This window comes from Halichoerus grypus, chromosome 6, assembly GCF_964656455.1.
Source record: "Halichoerus grypus chromosome 6, mHalGry1.hap1.1, whole genome shotgun sequence".
Taxonomy (NCBI): domain Eukaryota; kingdom Metazoa; phylum Chordata; class Mammalia; order Carnivora; family Phocidae; genus Halichoerus; species Halichoerus grypus.
In genome coordinates this window covers 151,020,518-151,042,906 of record NC_135717.1, presented here as the reverse complement: position 1 = coordinate 151,042,906, position 22,389 = coordinate 151,020,518, and the positions used below count along the sequence as shown (strand labels likewise).

Sequence of the window (22,389 nt, the reverse complement as noted above, 5' to 3'; positions counted from 1 at the left end):
TACTCCAGCCCCCTGTCATGGCCTCCAGTACAGCTCAACCAATACATAGGCATTGCTTTTATGGAAGAGTCAGTGAACAACAAGATCACATAATAAGCACAATATTTCTGCAGACATCCCCACAAAGACTTACATTAGTAAAGCAGGATATAGTGCTCAGTACTGTACTCAACTGGTACTCGAGTACTAAGGCCGGAGTTTTAGAGTTACAAAGTGTACTTAGTGAACTGAGCACATAGGAGAAAAGTCTCCAAGAGCATATGGTTGATGCTTACATACTGCACAAAAACACTTGCATATTTAACTCAAATGACTACTAATTCTTCCAGAACTGATATCAGTATTTTGTATGTCAGATAGCACTGTGGATTGGGAAACTATTTGATTTGTCTGTGATACACTCAAAAAAGAGGGAGAGGAAGAAGGTTCACGTGTAATCATTGTTACATGGGAATAGAATAGAAAGCCAGTGGACAGTTTTAAAAATTGTCTTAAATACAAAAGAATAGGTAAACTGGATGTTTAAGATCAGTCAAAAATTGATTTTTTAAGAAACTGAAGCCTACAGTTGTTTTCTTACTATATGCAGACTATAACAACTAGTTACACATTTAGCTTAAAAGCAGTATGTTTTCACTCCAGAGTTTTAAGTAAATGGTTAAAAATACTTAAGTATTACAAAAGTAATATATGCTTTTAAATAAAATTCAAACAAAATAAAAAGGAAAAATTGAAAATCTCTTCTCACTTCTTCCTTTCCAAATTCCAGATGTTAAAGTTTTGTTTCTTGACTTATATCCTTCCAAACTTTAGGTATATATATGCAAATATACCCCAATAAGCAAGAACTAGCACTTATATTTATCCACATATTATGAATACATATTGATCTGATCTAGACCTCAAGTAACATGAAAATAGAGGAGGGTCAGTAGTTCCTCAGTTTTATCCCTCATACCAAACACAGTATTTTTGTACACCATAGATCCTTAGTTGATCATCTAATGAATGAAAGACTTTTCATCTTTTTCTTTTTTCTGTTTTTGAAAGACTCTTAAATTAACAATACATCTTAGAGAGTTTTTCACACAAAGCCTTATTCTTTTTAATGGTAGTATAGTATTCCATAGTGCAAATGTGCTATAATAATTTAAAATATTTTCTATTGATGGGTATTTAGGTTCTTCCTATTCTTTCACTGTTACAAATCAGAAAAAAAAATTATGCATCGTATTTGTTCACTAGGATGGATATTTATGTAGAATGCAACCCTGGAAATGAAATGTTTAGGTCAAAGTCATGAACATTAATAGACATAAGTATAATGGTTCTCTACTTTTTTGGGAGAGTCACAGAACCATTTGACAATCTGATGAAAATCAATGTATCTTTTCTGAGTAAATGATACAGATGTCTCATATAATTTCAGAAGTGTCTAGGCATAACTCCTATGTTAAGAACCTCTCTTTTAGAGTGTTACATTAAAAACCGAGGTTGATTTTGTCATAAATGATCTCAGCTTTTCGTTGCAACATGGTTGGCCAGCTTTCCTGCAGAAAACTGATGTTCTCTGAAAAGAGACTTAGAAGATCTTAGATATTACATCTCATTTGTCTCATGCAGACTTTAAGCTCAGTTTACCCAATTTCAAAGGAAATGCTTCAGCGTCAGTGCAGCAGTGTGACTATAAGATCTCCGACACTATGTCACATTAAAATCCTAGGGTAAGCCCTGATTTCATTTCCTGCTATAAGTTCCTTATCTGCTCCAGTCACAGTGATGCTACAGAAATGTTTAAGGAAAAGGGGAACACAGTCTGTTTCCAGGTAGATTGCATCAGGTTGAATTAAGTAAGAACTTTAATTTTGCCCAGCCCAAACATGAGAGTCACACTGAGTCATACAAGAAGACAGTTACTAATAGTGAGGGGAATGCTTGGTCAGCAGACACGCAGAACCCGACTTCCCAGGGAGCAACTCATACCTACCCAGTACGGGCCAGCTGGGCGAAAGCAATCACAGTTTTATAATTCTGAGCTGAAATCAAAAGAAGAAACTCTAAGGTACGCAGGACATCAACTCTCCTTCACAGACACACCCCAATTCTTCAGTTCTCTACACTCATTCGTTTCTCTTAAAGGAACAACAATAACAACAACAACAAAATTAATTAATCCTCCTGTCCATTTTCAGAGAAAACAAAGTGTAAGCTAGGGGAAGAGATGTAAGTTTCAGCTGCCCTCAAGAGGAAGGATGTTTTTTATTTAAGGGACTGTGACTGATTTACATGAGAAAAAAGTACTCTTGGTTTACTCAGCTACAAATGATAGAGAGGTCTTTTCTCATTTTACTTCTGAAAGAGGAACATTTGGATATTGCAGAGAACTGACTTTGACATCTTTAGAAAGTGGAATCACTTGGCTGGGCTCATTTCCTGGTTCCTGTGTTTTCATAGCACAGAGTTTCAAAGACAGTGTAAAGGCAACACACACTTAAAATTCTTGGTCTCCATCAAAACAAATCTGCCATTTCCTGCTTCACTTTTTTAGTGAGGCTCATTATAGTCCTAAATTTGAACTTCGTTAGAGAATAAAATCTACACCTGTCTTTAGAGCATTCCTAAAAACTAACACTCTCCCATCGTATAGTAAATGCTACTATATGCAAACTTGAGATCCATAATTAATATCACTGAATAAAAATGTTACCAGACTTGAGTTTTAAACTATGAAAGAAAAAAAGTGTAAATTCCCTCTTCACTGCCCTTTAAGAAATCTAATCGAAGTTCAATTTAGGAGGAAACAGGTTAATGCCAATACAAAATTTTAATCTAGACCCTTGTTACACAAAGGGTGCTTTCTAGCATCAGCATCACCTTCAAGCTGATTAGAAATGCACAATCTAGAGGGATGTCTGGGTGGCTTAGTTGGTTGAACATCTGACTCCTGATTTCAACTCAGGTCATGATTTAATGATGGGATGGAGCCCCACTTGGAGCCCCATGTCTGGCTCTGTGCTCAGCACAGAGTCTGCTTGCCCCCCTCCCACTGCTCCTCCCCCGCATGCATGCGCGTGCTCTCTCAAATAAATAAAATAAAATAAAATAAAATAAATGCAGAACCTAGAGCCCTATCCTAGATCTACCTGTTCTTGATACGCATTTTTATAAGATCCCCAGGTAATTTGCATTTTTACAAGATCCCCAGGTAATTTGCATATACATTAAAGGTTAAGAAACACTGATCTGGGCCACTGTTGTAGAGCTACCTAGAGATGAAAAACATTTATCCCCTAAAACACACCATTGTGTGACTAACGCCAGCTACCACAGGTACAGCATTTTGACCTTACATCCGATTTTGCTTTCTGTGGATTCAGTTACCACTGGTAACTGTGATCCAGAAGCAGATGATCCTCCTGACGCAGCAGCATCAGACCTAAGGCTACATCACAAGGCCTGTGTCATGCACCGCATTTCAGATGAGTACAGTACAAAAAGGTATTTTGAGAGAGATAATACTATCTAAGGTTTCAGGCATGCATTGGGGGGTCTTAGAAAGTGTCCCCCCAAGGATAAGGGGGTGACCACTGTATTTATAGCCCTAAGGATTACAGCACTCCACATTAAATATCTGAGCAGGTCAGGTATGGAAGAGCGTGTCCTTGAGGAAATCTAATCAGAGAAGGAAATTCAAATACACACCCAGGTTCTTCGTAGCTATGTTAAGATCCATGTGCAGAAAACGTTACTGCAGAATGACCAAATGAAGACAAGAGTATGAATAAACTAAAACCAGAAGCTTTATTTGCAAAAAATGTTGAGGACTCAAAATAATAAAAACAGGATCACTTCGTTTTAGCTTAATATATTTATATTGCTAATTTAATTTATTATCAATTAAAATTAGTCTTTAGTAACTTTTATAAATTTAGTCCCAAAATAAGTATGCTATTTTTTGTTTTCTTTTTTTCTTTCTAAATACAGTCTCTGGAAAGAAGTACTAAAACTTTAATTCATACTTTCAATAAGTGCTATTAAGTGCTATTAAATACAGATACTGCTTTAGGTATTTGACATACATCACTGGGGAGCTTTGCGCAGTGGCAGTATCGTAGCCAATGAGGTTTATCTGAGGCGCGATTATTGCTAATTGACATACATCACTGAGAAAAACAAAAAGCAAAAAACAAAAAACAAGAAAAACATGTCTACCTTTGTGGAGTTTACATTCTTGTGGGGAAGCAGAGGCAATAAATACCAAAAAAAAAAAAAAAAAAAAAGTAGATTATGTAGTGGTTTGGAAGTGATAAGTACCAAGAGTGGGTAGAGATTTGCAATTTTAAATAGGAGTATCAGTTGTAAAAGTACCATTTGAGCAAAACTTGAAGGAAATGAGAAAAGCAGGAGAAAGTAGAGGGAGGACCAATTATTTTGGCCAGTGGATGATAAATGTCAATCTCTTCTATATATTTACTATTCTGCACTTAAGAAAGAACAGGGGAAGAAAGTGTTCTTCTCCTAACTTGTAATATAATCAGCAAGCCATGGCCTTCACAATAGAGGAAAACTCCACTCTGTAATTTTATATATCATTCTTTCTGGTTCAGCCAGGAGTGAACACAGAATTTATTTTTCAGTTGCATCTGAATGCACAAAAATGGCATTCTTATTTTAAATATAGTTACATCTAGAAATTAAATACATGGCAATAACTTTATTATGTGCTTACTATGTACAATTTTTCTTTTTTCTGATCTTGGAAGGAGGTACTATTTTCCTTATGTTAAAGACAAGATAACACAGGGTCTGAGATGATGAATCATGCCCCAAGGTTAGAGAGCTGTGTTAGTGATTCAGGCAAGAATTAAACTTAGTTCCCTCAGAAGCCAAAGTCACAGTTTTTACTAAGCCACCATCATGATTTGTTCTCAGTGTTAGACACCTGTTAATCTCTAATTTCATTACAAGTTTACTTACAGGATGGACTTCACTAATTTCTTACTACAGACTTCATACAGTACCAACAAACACAAAAAGTTGCCACACACACAGCTAAATAATCACTTCATGGCAGCTCAATACTTAAACCCAATAAAACTTGAAGGTCCTAAAGTAGTCTTTACAATAATATTTTTTGCCAGTGTTTTCTATCTATAACTGCTGTCGTGTTCCACACATATAGTTGTTTCCATTGATTGAGGATTGCTCTTTGTATTTCCAATATATAATTGCATTGCATTAGAATAACATTATTTTAGAGCTGAGAAACACAGTTCTAGAGAGGTTAAGCAGGACCTGTGTCCCTAAGTTCCATGGTGAATGGAACCCTAGCCTCTTGTCAGAACTCTAAAAACGTCTATGTAAGGGACTCTTTAAAGTACTTGGTGCAGGGAAGTTAAACCATAGCCCATCAGAATGTGGTTAAGTCTAAGGGCTGGGTAAGGAGTGACTATCTTGGACTCTGCGAGCCAGGAAACCAGTACAAAATACCAATCCCACTTCTAGAAAGAGGGCTCGAGAACCAACTACATTGCATGTCAGTACAAAGCTGCCATTCCGGGCTGCCAAGTCCCAGCAAAGGACCTTCGGCTTGTTTAGGTAACATATCTACATAAATCTATTCTTGCTGGGAGGTGAGGGACACAAAACTTCCTCTCTCAGGGTCTGAAATGACTCTGAGTGTTCCTGGTTATCGTAAGCAGCTAGCAAACTGAGATGAAAAAGAAGACCAACAAAACAAAACAAAAAACAAAACAAAACCAAAACCAAAAACAGCACTGTGTGTAGTTCTCTAAGTACAATAAGCTATTGATAACAGAGACCCTGAGTCATCAAGAATACACTGAAGGAAACAGAGATGTGTGCAGCATATGATGAAAGCTTTTCATTTAAAATTGTTAAACTGAAAGTCTAGGCACTTGATCTGGCAAGTTTTATGAGCCCTACTGGAGAATGCACTTTATGTGGAATTCTCATTTCCTGACAACCCTGGATAGATCAGGCAGAGCTGTGATAATGTTCATCTCTGTGCATTATAATGAAGCTGCCATGGTAACTCTAGAAGTCACTTTAAAAATGTTCAATTTTAAAAGTTCATTTCTTAGAAAAAGATTAGCACAGCTGTAACACCCATAATAATCTAATGAGATTTGAAAAGAACCCTCGGGTAAAAAATATATATAGACTGCTCAGATTTCACAATCGCACAGTCCTTCTGAGAATGACGTGGTCCACCCATGACTTCCCTAATCGATGAAACAAGGGGGATATTAGGTCAGAAGCTTAATTAAATTTTGATGTGTATAACCCAGTAGCAGAACTCATTCAGCTCCAACTTAGCTCAGGATGCTTGCTAAGTAAATCACAGAAGCTGTTGCATAGAAAATTTTATGTACTTGTCATTTTCATAATATAAGGAGCTAGGTATAATAAATGTTCCTAGCATTAGTTATTTAGGGAAGGTTGACTGTACCCTTTATGACTGGTCACAGAAATTCAGACTGGGAAGGAAACAGATGTGACGCATGGGAATTGGGTACATTTCCAAAATAAAACCCTCCATCCTCAGCCCCATTCACCCCTATAAATTTTTTGAGGAAAAAGGCATAAATCAGTGCTCTGTACCTTGTTATGGAAAACATCTATCTTTCTTTCTAAGGGAAATTGTAACTTTTTCAAAGTTAAATTATTTTTTTTGGAGACTGAATCATGTATGACTGATACAGAGATAGGGCGTGTTCAAGTAGCTCCTGTTATCTCTGGGACCTCATGAGCACCAGAAGCATGCATTCCTGGAGGTGTGATATGATGAGTTTTTGTAGTGGTATATTTAGTTAGAATATCTTTTCCAGTGTTTTCCTTGAAGGCTTTATAATTTAGGATCAGGGCCCTGGCTACAAATTCAAATAAGTCAAATTTAATAAATCTTCATTAGCAGGAGGCTTTTATGGACATCTGCTAATAAAAGAAGAACCTTAATCTACAGTTAGCATTCCACATTCCTGAGAAAACTGTTCTACAAAGTTTAAATAGTTTTTAACCTCTCAATTGCCTTTTATTAAAGAAACTAAGGTACATGGTCCAGGGGTCATAGAATTCCATTTCCTCACTTAGCTTCACCATCCAGGACACCCTATAGTGATTTGATCATTAATTTCATGTACTTAGTTAAAGAAAAGAAAAATGGAAGTGTTTGATGGATTCTTCTTCTACCCTCCAGCCCTGACACAATTCCTCCCATAGTGAGTTGAAATGATTGTTTGACATTGTGTGGATAAAACAATAGAAATATTTTAAGTCATCTGTTTTGACTTCATGTCAAATCAGCCTTGCCATCAAAACATTATTTTGGCCCTCTCAACAATTTCTAGATATGCTGGTGGTAGTGGAATCAGATAGAGGTGGACAAGTTTCTTTGAAACTGATTATGTTACATACAGTGGAAAAGAAGTGGAAAATCAAATTAGGCCAGTCATCCTGTTTAGTAGACTTAACAGACATGTTTGGTTGTCAGAGTACCAAGAAATGCTAGCTCAGCCTTCTGCCCTAGAACAGTGACAGGGCTCATTCTGCCTCACAAGTTTGATTGGCATCTTTTGTAAGCATCATGCTATTTCTTGGGGGTGCTTGATGACTCCCATAACATAAAAATTTAGTGACTGAGAAGCTCTCTTTAGCAGGTAGGAGCAAGAACCAGTGAATTCAGAGTCACTGCCACTTCTGTGCTCCATTTTATCCATAAGCTGGCAATGGTGAGAGAAATTCCATCCCAAGCTTTTATAACTAATAGCGACTACCTTGTTCTAGATTATGTTTTAAGCGGTGGACCACAGAGGTGAAAAAGACAGAATGCCTACTTTGAGAGAGCTTGCCTGAGAGTGAAGAAATCACTGTCACAGTGGGAAGAATGGACCCTCTTTCCACTCAGACATTCACATTCATTCATCCCCAGGCATGTCACTTCCTCACTCCACCTGGAAGTTTTCTAAATCTTACACTCGTTTGCCTTCAACCAAACCAACCCCCCTCAATTTTATCAGAAGATCTTATAATTTATTTTATCCACTGAAAAAAATAGCCATGCAGAATCAGAGATTTCTTCAAAATTTATCTTAGACTAACTGCACTCAGTTCCTTTCTTTTGATACTATCCTTATCCCTTTGCAAGGCTATTACTCATTTTTTAAATGTCCTCCCTCACACTTATGCTCCAGACTCCTTGTGATCCCTGGACAAAGCTGCCTGTTTCACACCCCAGTGTGTCTGAACTTCGCCACTCAGCCTAGAACATTCTTCCACATTTGTCCTGCAGGGGTGCTATTACTCAACTGTTATAACGCATCTACTGCTCCCTTTTACACCCTGTTCCCTTTTTTTCTTGTATCATTGATTTCTCTTTCTCCACTGAGTCTATATCCTTAGCCTTCAAATATATGTAAATTCTTCTAAAAGAAAGTGACAAAACTCAGATAGTTTTTCTTGAATGTTACTCACTCATCAAATTACTACAATCCTCTCTCCTTATCTATGAAAGATGTACACTCACCAACCGTACTTTCTTTAAAAATATATTACTTAGATCTTTTAAAATTATAAAATGAGTATAGAAAATTGGGGGAAAACATTTAAGACTTATAAGAAGAAAAATAACCACCACTCATAATCCCACCACTTAGAGGCAAATACTGAGATAATGGACAGCAGTACACCATTGGCTTAAGTGAGCAGCCTCCAGAGTTAGACTCAAGGTTTGAATCCTGACTCTATCACATACCAGGTGTGTGACTAGGGTCAAGTAACATCACAGCTCTGTGCCTTTGTTTCCCCTTGTGCAAAATATATAATAGCAGCCCCTCAGTGAATTGCTGTGAAATTAAACAGGTTAATGTAAGTGCATGTGAAACATTTATAATAATTGGCACTAGTAAAAAAAAGGATGAATATGTTACTATTTATTTTTGCAGTTGATGTGTGTATTTCTGGTCTTTTCATTGCACATATACTTCAGCAGATTTTTATTTGGGATCTGTACAGATTGTCTAACGACTTGATTTCGCATCTAACTGTGTTGTTTGTATCCACTTCCTAAGTGTCTGTTCCCCTTCATCTTGCTGCCACACGAGCACCGACGCTACAGACAGGTACTTTGTCCCAGGCACGTGGATGGGCACTCATAATACGTGATGAGATCATCCCGAGTTCTCCTCCTTGTTGAAGCTTTTAATGCTATGGACCTTCCCTTATTGATACACCTTTCTTAACTTCACTGACACTATTCTTATTGTTCTTTTCCAGATATCTTAGTTTCCTATGAGATGTATGCCTTCTGCTGATAAGCTGCTTGCTAAACATTGTCAGTTCTTTTCCAGAGTGCCAAAGGTATATTTCCTACTCCATGCTCTACCTCTTCTCTTGCATACAGTATACACCCTTCAAACGTAAGATATTCAAAACCAACCCTATTTTCTTAAAAAAAAAAAAAACAAACAAACAACTTTATTCCATTGTACTTTCAATCACAGTTAATGGCATTGCCACCTACCCGGCCATCTAAGTCATTCTAAATCATTTTCTTTTCCCTTGAGGATATCCTCACTCAAAGCACTTTATATTGTTGTAAAACTGAACTTTTCTATATCCTCCACACCTCAGCACCCATCTCTCAAATCTGTTCTTAGGCGTATCCCAACCAGTGGTACCCAAATCCACCTGGTTTCCCCAGCCAGAAACATTGGAATTGTCCTCAGTCCATAACTGCACCTCTTCCTCTACTTCAGCCATGACTTCTTGTCACTGTGACCTCCTCCCTATCTATCTCTTTAGCTCCTCTGCCCTGCTTTATCTCAGGTCCTCACACTCCCCTGCCTGTGCTATTGTGACAGCCTCTTGTAGGTTGAATAGTGTTTCACAAAAATGTGTGCCTACCTGGAACCTCAGAATATACCTTTATTTGGAAATAGAATCTTTGCAAATGCACTTAGAGTGGGATCCAGGTAAGGTCATACTGGATTAGGGTGACAGTGTCCTGCAAGAAATAGAAAAAGACAGAAAAAGATGCACATGGATACATACAGGGAAGAGGCCATGTGAAGATGAGGCAGAGATCAGAGTGATATTGTCACAAACTAAGGGATACCAGGGGCCACCAGAAGCTGGAAGAAGCAAGCAAGATCCTCTTCTAAAGCTGTCAGAAGGAGCATGGCTCTGTTCACACCTTGATTACATTTCTGTTACTTTAAGTCACAAAGTTTGTGGCACTTCATTATGGCAGTTTGGGAAACTAATATACCTCCCGACCAGTTTTCTCCATCAATCCATCCTCTGTGCTTCTGTCAAAACTTAGATTATACTCTGTCTCTGATCACTGTCTTTCAATAAAATGCAAACAAGGCTTTTCCCAACCTAGCCTGACATTCTTTTCTTATTCTCCTCCTGCAAACTTTATAATCTTGACTACCTCTGACCCCTGAACAAAGGTTTTGTCTACACCTAAGTACCTTTCTGAATCCTACCTCTCTGCCTGGAATTCCCTTGTCAGTATTGTCTTTCTCACACTGTTAGTTATTTATCACAATCCAGCCCAGGCATCACCTCTGTGTGGTTCTCATGACTCTTCTTTGTCATGTTCATGTTTTGCTTTTCTTCTATTATTATATTTGTCACACATTAGAATTGTTTGTTTGTATTCTCTTATTTATCTTTATAGTCCAACATTTGTGTCAGAGAGCCAAACACATGGTAGATTCTCAATATATGTTTGTTGTGTAAAAGAATCTATTTTCTTATAAATTACATATCATTAAATGTATGTCTGTTTTAATTCCAAAAATCATTTTTGAGTCTTTTTTCCCAATGTGCTCCCTCATCTTGCTTTGCTATCTTGGTTCAAGAGTTCATCCATCTCTTCTAAATGATTTTTCTGCTCCCATTATTGTCTTTCAATTTTGTTTCTTCTTTTGTCATTAACAGAATCTTTCTGAAACCTGTCTGTTATCATGTCATTCCCTCAGCTGGAAGCTTCAACAATTTCCCAATAGCTTTAGTGTAAATCATAAACTTTATGCTACAACTTATAAAATTGTTCCAGTCTCTGTTCATCATGAATTCTGTGCTCCGTTTTCATTAGATTTCCTACAAATCCTTAAACTTCATTTATGTTTGTGTCTTTGTATCTTTATTCTACAGCTTTTTCTTCCTGGTGGAATCCTCTTCTTTCTTAGTGGGGTTCAAGTGTCTCCTCCTCTTTGAGATTCTTCTCAGTCTTGGGGTGGCCATGACGTACCGTACTGTTTTTCCTATCTTTCTGTGGAACTCTGTCCCAACGTCTTCATTAAAACTCAGTAGAGTGTAACATAGTTGGTCGTATGCATACTTGTCTGTTTCTCTCTCTTCGACACACCCAGATTATAAGACCCTTGAAACGTGGGACCTTCTTTGTAGGCCTGCAAGGCAGCAAAGAGTCCTGATATGCTCAGTAAGTGTTATTTGAAAGTTGGCTAACTCTTTCTCAGTTAAGAAGTTTGCTAATTTGTTTTCAGCCATAACGTAGTATGCAAACGAATACATGTGTATAGTTGTAATCGTTAATTTTATGTATTAACGTGACCAGGCCATAATATCCAGATATTTGGTCAAACATTATTCTAGATGTCTCTGTGAAGGTATTTTTTTCTGTCAGATTAACATTTAGATCAATAGACTTTGACTAAAGCAGATTATACTACATAATGTGGGTGGGCCTCATCCAATCAGTTGAAGACCTTAATAGGAGAAAGACTGACCTCCTTGAGGAAGAGGAAATTCTGCCAGGAGGCAACCTTTGGACATGAATGACAATTCTTCTCTGGATCCTCAGTCTGTTGGCCTAATCTGAAGATTTTGGACTTGGCAGCTTCCACAGTCAAGTGAGCAATTCCTTAAAATAAATCTCTTTCTCTCTATGCATATCCATTAGTTCTGTTTCTCTGTAGAACCCTGATGAATACGACGGTTAACATATATCTCTTTTCACCTGAAACATTTCATTGATTCCATCTCCACACAAGGTTTCTAACACACAATAACACAAAACAGGTAATAAATACAATCCATAGGCTTAGATTTGGGAATGTTTGTGAAGGTATATTTGTGGTATAGCCCAGCAGTCCTAGAATTTGAATTCTGGTTCTAGCAGCCAAGTGACCAGGTGTTAAGTTACTTAGGCTCTTGGTTTTCTGTGACTTCTACCTACCTTAGATGATTGCTGTTGTGAGGATTAATGACTTATAATGAAAACATGTAAAGTGCTTAAAACTGCCTGGCAAATAGTAAATACTCAGTGAATCTTACCTGTCATATTTATGTAGGCTCTCTCTGTTTGCCTAATTGCTTCAGTTCACTTACTTCCCCTTATCAGTTTACTATGAAGAAGAGAGGGATTATATTTGTCTGTAGCTCCTATAGTCTACAAATTGATACATAATAATGTATTAATTACTATAAAATTCAATTATTAAAATTTTTGGTTAGCTTATGTTGCTTGATGTAGTGATATTATATGTATATTCCCAGGTGATATTTTTTGGCTCCTTACTGTTTAAACAATACTGTCTACTTTGATTCTAGGATATAAGAAATGGGGAAAGTTCAAATATACTGGTAAAAATGCAAGATATTTTCATTTATTAAAGCCATAATCAAGATAGAAGGCATTAATTAAGTAATTACTTAAGGGAATAAAAATGTTGTTTTTGAGTTTGTGAGCTATTTTTTTCCTGCTGAGGGGTTGCTTGAGTTTTGTTTTTAGCTATAACATATGCAAATACATACATAATTATAGCCAACTTTGGGTTTTCCTTACTTGTAAAAGAAAACAGTGGTTCAAAAGAAAAATAAATCTCAAAGTATATTTTGTTCAGTCTAGAATTGCACCACATGATTTAGGGGGAATTAATGGATTTATTTTGTGAATATGTGTGTATGTTTTAACCCTTAATCTAAAACAAAACTAAAATTAATCTTTATGTCTTAGCACACTCCTGCTTATTATTTAAGAAGGTGTTTTAGAATCATGTTAATCAGCTAGGGGAGTCAATCAGAAAGAGAGGAGTGTGTGTGTGTTTCACATAGGAATCCCATAAGACATTGCTTTTTCCTCATTACTTTCTGTTTTCCACTGATGGTATTGAATTCCTCTTGCCCTTTCTTGATAAAGCATCATGTCCCTAAGGCTTATACTAATGTTGAAAGAAAACATTCATTTTTTTTTCCCCTTTGAGTATGTGAAAGATTGATTATGGAGACACTCTCCATCTTCTCTCATGCAGTTCTCTCTTTAGATCATTACTAATAATTTGGCAATCAAATGCACTTGAAAGATGTAGATGAAACAATTTTTATTCTTTTTATCAGTGGCAAAAGAATTTCTGATTTACAAGTGGATCAAGAAACATATATATACTTCACAGAAATGTATTAATAACTATCTAAAAGACATATAAGTATAAATGGTACACTGAGTATAGAGCAGTATAAACTAAAAGGCCTATATTCCTGAAGTCATTTAAATCATCATCTGTCTTCCAATCAGGCTCCATTAAGTAAAAACAGATTGATGAGTGTTTATCTCTTTCTTGCACTGAAATCTTTCTTGTAAATTTCCAGGAAGGAAGATGCCTCATTTAAGAGGTAATCATTACCTATATATGTACGTATATGCATATATATTTAGATATAAAACATATGCTATTTAAGAAAATTCAAGTTAAGTTTTAACTTGATTTGACCTTGCATTAAATATTTGCTTCTTTTTAACTTCTCAGAGTCCAGGTAATCGGATTTAACCCTATTTTATAGAAATAAAAAAAGAAAGAAAAAAATTGCCTACATTCCACAGAGAGTTAATCAAATTTTTTTAAAAAAATTAGAAAAAAGTTTTTTGTTTTATTTAATGCTAGAATTATTTCCATCAATCTGGCTTATTTATTTATTTATTTTTAAAGTCTATATCATCTCTTACAAAAGTCTCATCAATGGAGGGAAATCCTCAGGTGGCATAATTTTTCTCTCTTATACCTTACCTTTTCCACTAAAAATCTTCCTTAATGTTTTAATAAAAACTGCTTAGAATCACACTCCATTGATCAAATATGGTAACCACGGGTTAACTTTGGCCCTCACTGTCCATATTTCTGTGTATAAAAATCAGTTTGGTTTCAAGACTTTGTGCTTAGGTATTTATTAGTCTTGCTGACTAATGTAGATACATCTGGTGATTTTCACAGCTTCCAAAGGACTTGAGAAACAAACTCAGAAACGCTTTGAAAGTCGAGCCCACTAGATCCCACAGTAGTTGGTGATATCCATGGGTCAGTTTAGTTTGGCTGCTTTCCAGAGCCTGGAATGAGAAACGTTCCCTGAGACTTCCATCAAGCCCTTCTTGTAAATGACCCACATCTTGTCTTTAATTGGACTCTTCTTCCTTCGTGTTCCTGTTTTCTGTCCCCACCCTGACCTCATCCCATCTTTTCTCTCTCCGGATGTAATAGTAACACCTGGGAGTCTGAAATGGCATAATTTTATCAAACCTATTACCCTTTGTCTGACGAGCAGAAGCTGACTTTTGTGTTTTTCATGCCTAATTTTCAGCCAGGCCTTCCCTCGAATCTCTCTTACACTCTAGTTTCTCCTTTAGTGCAAAAGAAGTTTCCCTTAATGTGTTCAACAGATGCTGCTTCCCAATGCCATCTTTTCTGAGTACTGAAAAGTGCTCTATTGTGGAGCCTAGCGTATATGCTTAAATATACAAACACAGCACTACTTCTTTTCTTTATTGACTTGCACTGAAATCTGTGCCTCTGCTAAATAAGACACTTTGCCATCCCAGTATCAGGGCACCCATGTGCGGAGACATTTGTGTCTCCTTAAAATACATCAGAACTTCCCAGTTTTGCCTCCAACAATATTTTAGCAGATAACTCACTGCCAAAACCCAATCAAACACTTTCCAAATCTTCTCGACAGCATTATTGATGACAGATGGTTAGCCTCCACATTTCACCAAATCGTAGGACAGTATTAGAAATCACACTGCGTCTATATGATTATGTACGCAAACAGCATATGGAATCTCTGTTCAACTCTTGACCCCCGCAAGAGCATAAACATTTAGAAGAGTTCCAAAATACCAGAAGAGCTATAACGGCACACAGTTTTACGTGAACTGTTTACTTACTGGTGCCCTTAGCTGAAGGGGAGTTATTTATTTTCTTTTCATTAGAATCCTAAGTATCCTTCTACTATATTTATAATGTCCATTCTCAGAGGTTACCAAAGAAAGGTAGCTAATTTTCCATGAGTGAAAATGCTCTGAAAATAGATTACTCAGGGCTTGAAAATGCAATTTCTCAGAATTCTGTTGTTTTCAGTTAGGAGTTTTTTGACCAGAAATCAAATGATATATAGTTTTTCCTAATTATTATTTATGTTTTATTTCCTAATTAGTATTTGTTTGGTTCTTTGTGAAATTTAATCCTTAATCTCTAAGTATCAAAAAGGCAATTAATATTATGGAAAATGTGTTCTTAGTATAGCTACTCATGAAAAAAAAAAAAAAACTAAAGATTTGTAGGATAGCTATAAATTTGAAGAAGTTTCTTGGACATCAAAATATGTTATCATAATAAATAGCTTACCATGGATGCTTGGAATGGTTGTCATGTTCCTAGCTTCCTCAATACCATTGTATATCCATAAATTTCCTTCCTAGATTATAAAATCCCTGAAGGTGAGGATTATATCTGTCTTGTTCACTCTTGTATTCCTAGCAGTAAGTATGGAATCTGTTGCCATAATCAGTGCTCAATAAATATGTGATAACTATCTAGATGACTGAATAGGTGGATAAATGGATGGATGGATTTATCTAGTGTTAAGTCATATTATAACGTTTACTTTTTCTTAAAGAATAACATAGTGAGAGTTAGTATACATTATGGGTAAAAGCCCAGCTTTAGCTCTGGTTACACTTACTAGCCTTATAAAAGTGGAAGGTTTTTAAAATCTAGTGCTTCAATTTTCTCATCTTTAAAATGGGAGGAGCAATACTTCCTACAACATAAGAATATAGAGGCAGTGTTTTGATGGTGCTAAGCACACTGGCTCTGGGGATGGATTTCCTATATTTGAATTCATGTGCTACACTTAATAGTTACATGACCTTGCTGAAGGTTTTTGTGAGAATTTGGGAAGTTGATACTTTTAAAGTTATAATACCTAGGGCTTAGTGAGTACTCAAAACAAGTGTTATTTTTATTGTATGATATAATTTTTTCTTTCTTGAAACAAATGAGGTCTTTTTGTTTCTCTCTCTGATTAGTTAAAAAGAAGAGAAAACCGGTAATTGTAATTTAAGAGCTATAAGATATGAATCCATCAGTCAAAGTTGCAAATGTGAAAGAAAGTGCTCTAGGGCAAGAAGTAGAGATGGAAAAAAACCCTTCAATATAATAGAACTTTACAGAAAAATGTTAATTTGTTTTCTCTATCCATCTATTTCATTCATTCATTCATTCATTTATCCAACAATATATATTGAGCTCTGGCTCTGTGAGAGACACTACTCTAGGTGTAGTAGATATAGACAGTAGTTAGAAAGTAAATAGAAAGAATAGCCTTTAACAGTGCTTAGAACCATGTATGTTTTTTAAGTGGTGTTTGTGTGTGTGTGTATATAGAAAAAAAGTGATAAGCAAAATAAGTAAATATATAGTAGGTTAAATTCATGTAGTAATTTATGTTTAGGAGAAGATAGCTCAGAGAGAGAGAATTTGGCATTTGGCAGTACAATTTTCCCAGAGTGGACAGGCTAACCCTCATTTATATGATGGACTTAGGATAAAGATCAAGCAGAGATGAGAGAGTGAAACATGCTGGTGTCTTTGGAAGGGACAGCCAGTCAGAGTGAGAAGCAATTGGAAAGACCCTGATGAGGAACACTAGCTAGTACATTCCAGTAACCTTAAGGAGGCCAGTCTTTTTGCAAGCAAGCTCTACAAGGAGGAAAGTTGTAGGAGATAAAGTCAGAGAGTTAGGTGGGAGTGGACTGGATCATGTGGGGCCTTAGAGGCCAATGGAATGATTTCGCTTTCCTTGTAAATCTGAAATTTTTTAGTAGGAGGATGAAATTATCTGATCAACATTTTAACAGGATTATTTTGATTACTTTATTGAGAATATACAATAGGGAGGACAAAGGTGGAAATAGAGTATGGAGACTTTTGCAATAACCCAAGTAAGAGATGATGTGCTCTTGGACCAAGGTGTGACACTGAGGACTGTGAAAAGTTAACAGATCCTGAAGTTATTTTGGAGTTATTAGATGTGAGGAAGGAAAGTACAGAGAGACTCTTTTTAAAAAATCTGGAGCTACTGGAAAGATAGAGTTGCTGTTAACTATTTAGGAGGACTGAAGGAGGTAAATGGGAATTAGGTGGCCTGTTTCAGACTAGTGGGGATTTTGAGTAGGCCACCATATCTACATATATCAAGTTCAAGGTAGAAGCCTGGACTGGAGATTCACAGTTGGAAGTCATCATTGTAGTAAAAATTGAAAATGCACCCCCAAAATAGTTTCAAAATCTTTTTGCATAAAAGAAAAATAGAATTCAATAAGCAAAATACAATTATTAGTTACAAATTAGAAAAAAATATTTTCAGTTTATATCACAAAGATTAAAACCCTAATATATAATTTCTTTATAAAGAGGAGAAAAATAATAATTGGCAACACAACAAAAATAATGTAAATAGCCCCCCAAATATGAGTAAGATGCTTAAACTCATTCACAATGATAGATTTTAAGTGCAAATCACAGTGAGATAATACATCAAGGACTTTAACTGTAAATGTTTTGGCAAGGCTCTGGGGAAACAGGCACTTTCATTTATTGCTGGGTAAGAATGTAAAATGCCATTCTAAGGGAATTGGGAAATACCCAGTAAAATATATGTCTTTATTCTTTATCTAGCAATTCCTTCTAGTAATCTACCTGAAGATACCCTTGCAAAAATACAAAATGATGTATGTACAAGGATATTGATTTTGACAATATTTAAAATAGCAAAAGCCTAGAAACCACCTATATGTCCATCTGTAATGAACTGGTTTAAAATAAATTATATTTCCCCATATTACAGCACCAGAGTTCTGTAAAATGTAATGAGGAAGACCTCTATACACTAATATGAGATGATTTTAGAGTATTTGTTTAAGTGTTGAAAAAAATGCAGAAAATTGTCCCCACCTATAAAGTGGAGAGAGGAGAAAAGATGAAGGAACCAGGATGGAAGCAAAGACCTCTCTGGATATACATTGCATTATGCTTTTATTTTGGAATCATTTAATGTTTAATAAAATTAAAACAAACTAAATTGAAATAGAAATAATTGCTAAAATGGAATAAAGATTAAACAAATGATTCAAATTTTATATTGTGTGTTGAATAATCACATAGAAAAAAGATTACTTCATGTTATTTAAAATGCAGTATTTCTACTGTATAACTCTAAAAAGAAATATTTTAAAGACAAACATCTATTTAAAAAATACTTGAATTCAGTAGACTTGTTTTTAGTAGTTCTTTTATTATTTATTTATTTATTTATTTATTTATTTATTTATTAGAGAGAGAGAGAGTGTGTATATCTGTGAGTGGGAGGAAGGGACAGAGAGAGAGAGAGAATCCTAAGCAGGCTCCATACCCAGCATGGAGCTCAACGTGGACTCCATCTCATGACCCTGAGATCATGACATGAGTGGAAATCAAGAGTTGGACACTTACCTGACTGAGCCACCCAGGTGCCCCAGTAGTTCTATTATTATTTTAAATATATTCTCAGTTTTATAGAAATCAGTATTTTCAGGACATGAAAAAAATATAAAATCAAATTAATTTAAAACCTATAATTTGAAATGTAAACTATAATATCACTATAAAATCATCACTAATATTATTTTTGTGCAATACAATATATTTTTAGCTCTGTCCATAAAAAGTCCTAGAATCAATGACAGCAGTAGTTATGGACACACCAACACCACATTGTAGTCTCTCAATACTATTTTTTTAGAAGGTATTTCATTAAAGAGATTAACCTTATGTTTGTGATAGAAATTGCAAATTTTGGGGGTGCCTGGGTGGCTCAATCAGTTAAGCGGCTGCCTTCGGCTCAGGTCATGATCCCAGGGTCCTGGGATCAAGCCCCGCATCAGGCTCTACTGCTCAGCCAGGAGCCTGCTTCTCCCTCTCCCTCTCCATGCTGCTCTGCCTACTGTGCTCTCTCTCTCTGTATCTCTGTCAAATAAAATCTTAAAAAAAAAAGGAATTTGCAAATTTTGTTTTCTACTTTATTTACCTTTGTCTTTGCAGATATTTTTGTTATACAAATTTTATTTTTACATATTTAAATTTATTTTTTTAAATTAAGGTTTACGTGTTTTTATTCACAAATAAATAGGCTTTTCTTCCTCTCACATAAAAGATTTTATTCATGTTTTAGTCTATTACTTCTCTGGTTTTACTTATGATACTTTACTTTCATACCTTTAGAGAGTGTTCTGGTGTTTGATTAGAGGTATAGATCCAATTTTGTCTTTTTTTTCCAGATGGCTGTGCAATTCCCTTGATACCATGTATTTTTATTCTTCTATTTGAAAATGCTAACTGTATCATATGCTAAATTTCCACACATATTTGGATTTATTTCTGGACTCCATATTCTGTTCTATTGACCTTTCTGTCTATTAGTGAATCTACTGTTTATTATAAAAACCTTGTAATGTGCTTCAGTATCTAGTAGGGTTAGTATCAATAATTTATCATTTTTTTCATAGTTCTCCAAAATATTTTTATTTTTAAAATTTTCCCATGGGCATTTTAGAATCACCTTTTTTAGTTCCAAAACAAAACAACAGCAATAATAAACAACCCTTTCCTCCTCCTGAAAACAAAACAGAAAGAATAAGCTTGTCTTTTTCTTGGTCAAGTATACTCTTGTGTCTTTCAGAACTGTTTTTAAAATTTTCCTCACAAAGGATTTGGATATTTCTTATTAAGTATTTCTAACAGTTACTTATATTGCAGAGCCACCCAAGCTTAGTGGTGTAAAACAACCATTTTGTTATGCTCATAGATTCTGTGGGTCAGGAATTTGGAAAGGAAAGAATAGTGACAGGGCTCTCTCTCTCTCTCTCTCACACACTGTCACTTCTCCCTGACATCAGCTGAAGAGGTGAAGGCTGGAGGTGAATGAATGGCTGGGGCAGGAATCATTTGGAGGCATCTTCATTCACATGTCTAGCCATTGGTACTGACTATTCTCAGGAATCTCAGCTGGGGCTGTCACTTAGACACCTATATATGTCTTGTCTGTGTTGCCTGGGCTGCCTCACAGCATGGCAGCCTTGGACATAGTACCTAGTACTCAGGGTTCTAAAGGCAAGTGTCTGGAGAGAACCAGATGGGAGCTCTATTACCTTTGATAAATTAGCTTCAGAAGCCACCCTCATAACCTAGTTATTTCCCAAAGTTCCCACCTCTTAATACCATCATATTGGGCATTAGGATTTAACATATGAATTTGGAGGGGACACAAACATTCAGCCCATAACAGATACTGATCTTATTTTCCGCCCTTATAAGAGTGTTGATATTTTAGCCTATCCCGTGAATTGTTGTCTTTACTCTTAAAGCCCAATAATTTTATCCATATCATATCCCAGGATATGTCTTGGGGCCAGTTTGTCTTGGCACACAGATTTAGTGTATAGATTTACTTCTTTTAGTTCAAACAACTTCTTAAAATGACATTTTAAAAGTTAATTCTCTCTTACTGTTTTTCTTTCTTGGAATCTTCAATTATACATGTACTACATTTCCTTTACTTGTCTTCTGTATCCATCATTTAATATTTATTTGTTCCCTATTCTTACTTCTATTTGTCAGACTCTTTGTTGTAGTCTCCATGTCATCATTCTCTTTCAGTTTTAAAATAATTTTGTCCTTTTTCCCCCGAGTTCTGTCAATTCTTTTTTTACCTTTGCTGGTTTTCTGGCCATCACCTCTTACTGTCTGACTGTGTTATCTTAGAACTCTTGTATTTCTGCTTTGTGATCTTCCTTCATAGCTGCAAATAATCTGTTATTTTTAAAATTCTTATTGGAATATTGGGTTGAAATTTTTATCTGCTATTTTGTAAGATATTTTTAGTGAGTGCTCCTTTATGTTGGAAAATTTCTCTTATTTTTTCACATTTTTTTTCTGACACCATTTTAATTTTTTGTGTGTGTCTTTACCCTTTCCTTTTTTGGTTCTCATAAATGAGAACAATATTTTCCTAGATTTGAGTATGAGGTAGAATAGAGTGGATGGTAATAACTTTCCTGATTCACAGCACAAGCCAGAAAGAATAGTATAGGCATTGGTAAGGTTTGGAAACCAGCCAATTTAAAACAGACATCTCAGCTGACCATTATAGGTTTAGAGGAAAAAAAAAAAATTGGGGAATGACTTTCTATTGAAAATCAGCCCTGGGTTAAAAAAATCTTTTGTTATACTGTGGCACTTCTATGTAGGCATCCTTCCTTTGCCTCTTAGAACCTAACTTGACTCTGGAGAACCTCCTCGTCCAGTCATGTGTCTCCTCTGCTTATTCTATTGGCTGTTGCTACTCAGGGATAGGGGTTGCTTTCCAATGTAATCCACTCACTTTTATAAAATGGATTTTTACTGACATTCTTTAAATATATTCTCCTCTGCACTTGTCTAGGCAATTTTTAAGTCTTCCTTCTTCCCCCAGTTGCTCATGCACAGCTGTCTTTCAACACTGCTCAAAGAAGCTTGCCCACAGTTTGGGGCCCTCACTTTTTGGAGAATAGATTCTTATTTTGCTATTGGTTTCTGAGATTAGCCTTTGCTGTGTCAGCACTCCCTAATCTTCCCTACCACTGCAGCATGGCTGCTCTGGGGCCTTCCTAGGCTCTGCTGGTTTCAGTTGCTTTTGGCAGCATGAACACATAATTTGAAGTTTGTGGGTTTTCTTTGTCTCCATTTTAAGTGAAAATGGAATTTGTAAATTTTTTTTGTTCTTTTCATTATCTTGTTGCTCTATTTCTAGCAGAAGCAGACAGATTTAGAATTAAGCAGCCATCATGCTCTTCCAGAATCGTAATTAATATAATTATTTTTGTCATAGTGAAAATATGAAGGATATTCTCACTTAGGTCAGGTAAATAAAGAATGGACTTTTCCTGTGGAAATATGAGACTCTCTAAAAAATGAATCCCTTGGCAAAATATATTCCCCACTGGTGAGTTTTCAAGATGTGCTCTGGACATAATTGAGAGAAGGCAGC

At 35.8% G+C, this 22,389-nt stretch overlaps 1 long non-coding RNA gene and 1 pseudogene across 1 annotated transcript in view; both read left to right on the top strand.

The window, feature by feature from the left end:
* LOC118526690 (uncharacterized) overlaps positions 1 to 22,389 on the top strand; it is a 294,350-nt gene that overhangs the window by 113,367 nt on the left and 158,594 nt on the right. The gene's annotated exons all lie outside the window — the stretch shown is intronic.
* Positions 4,090 to 4,157, top strand: LOC118526696 (U4 spliceosomal RNA; annotated as a pseudogene).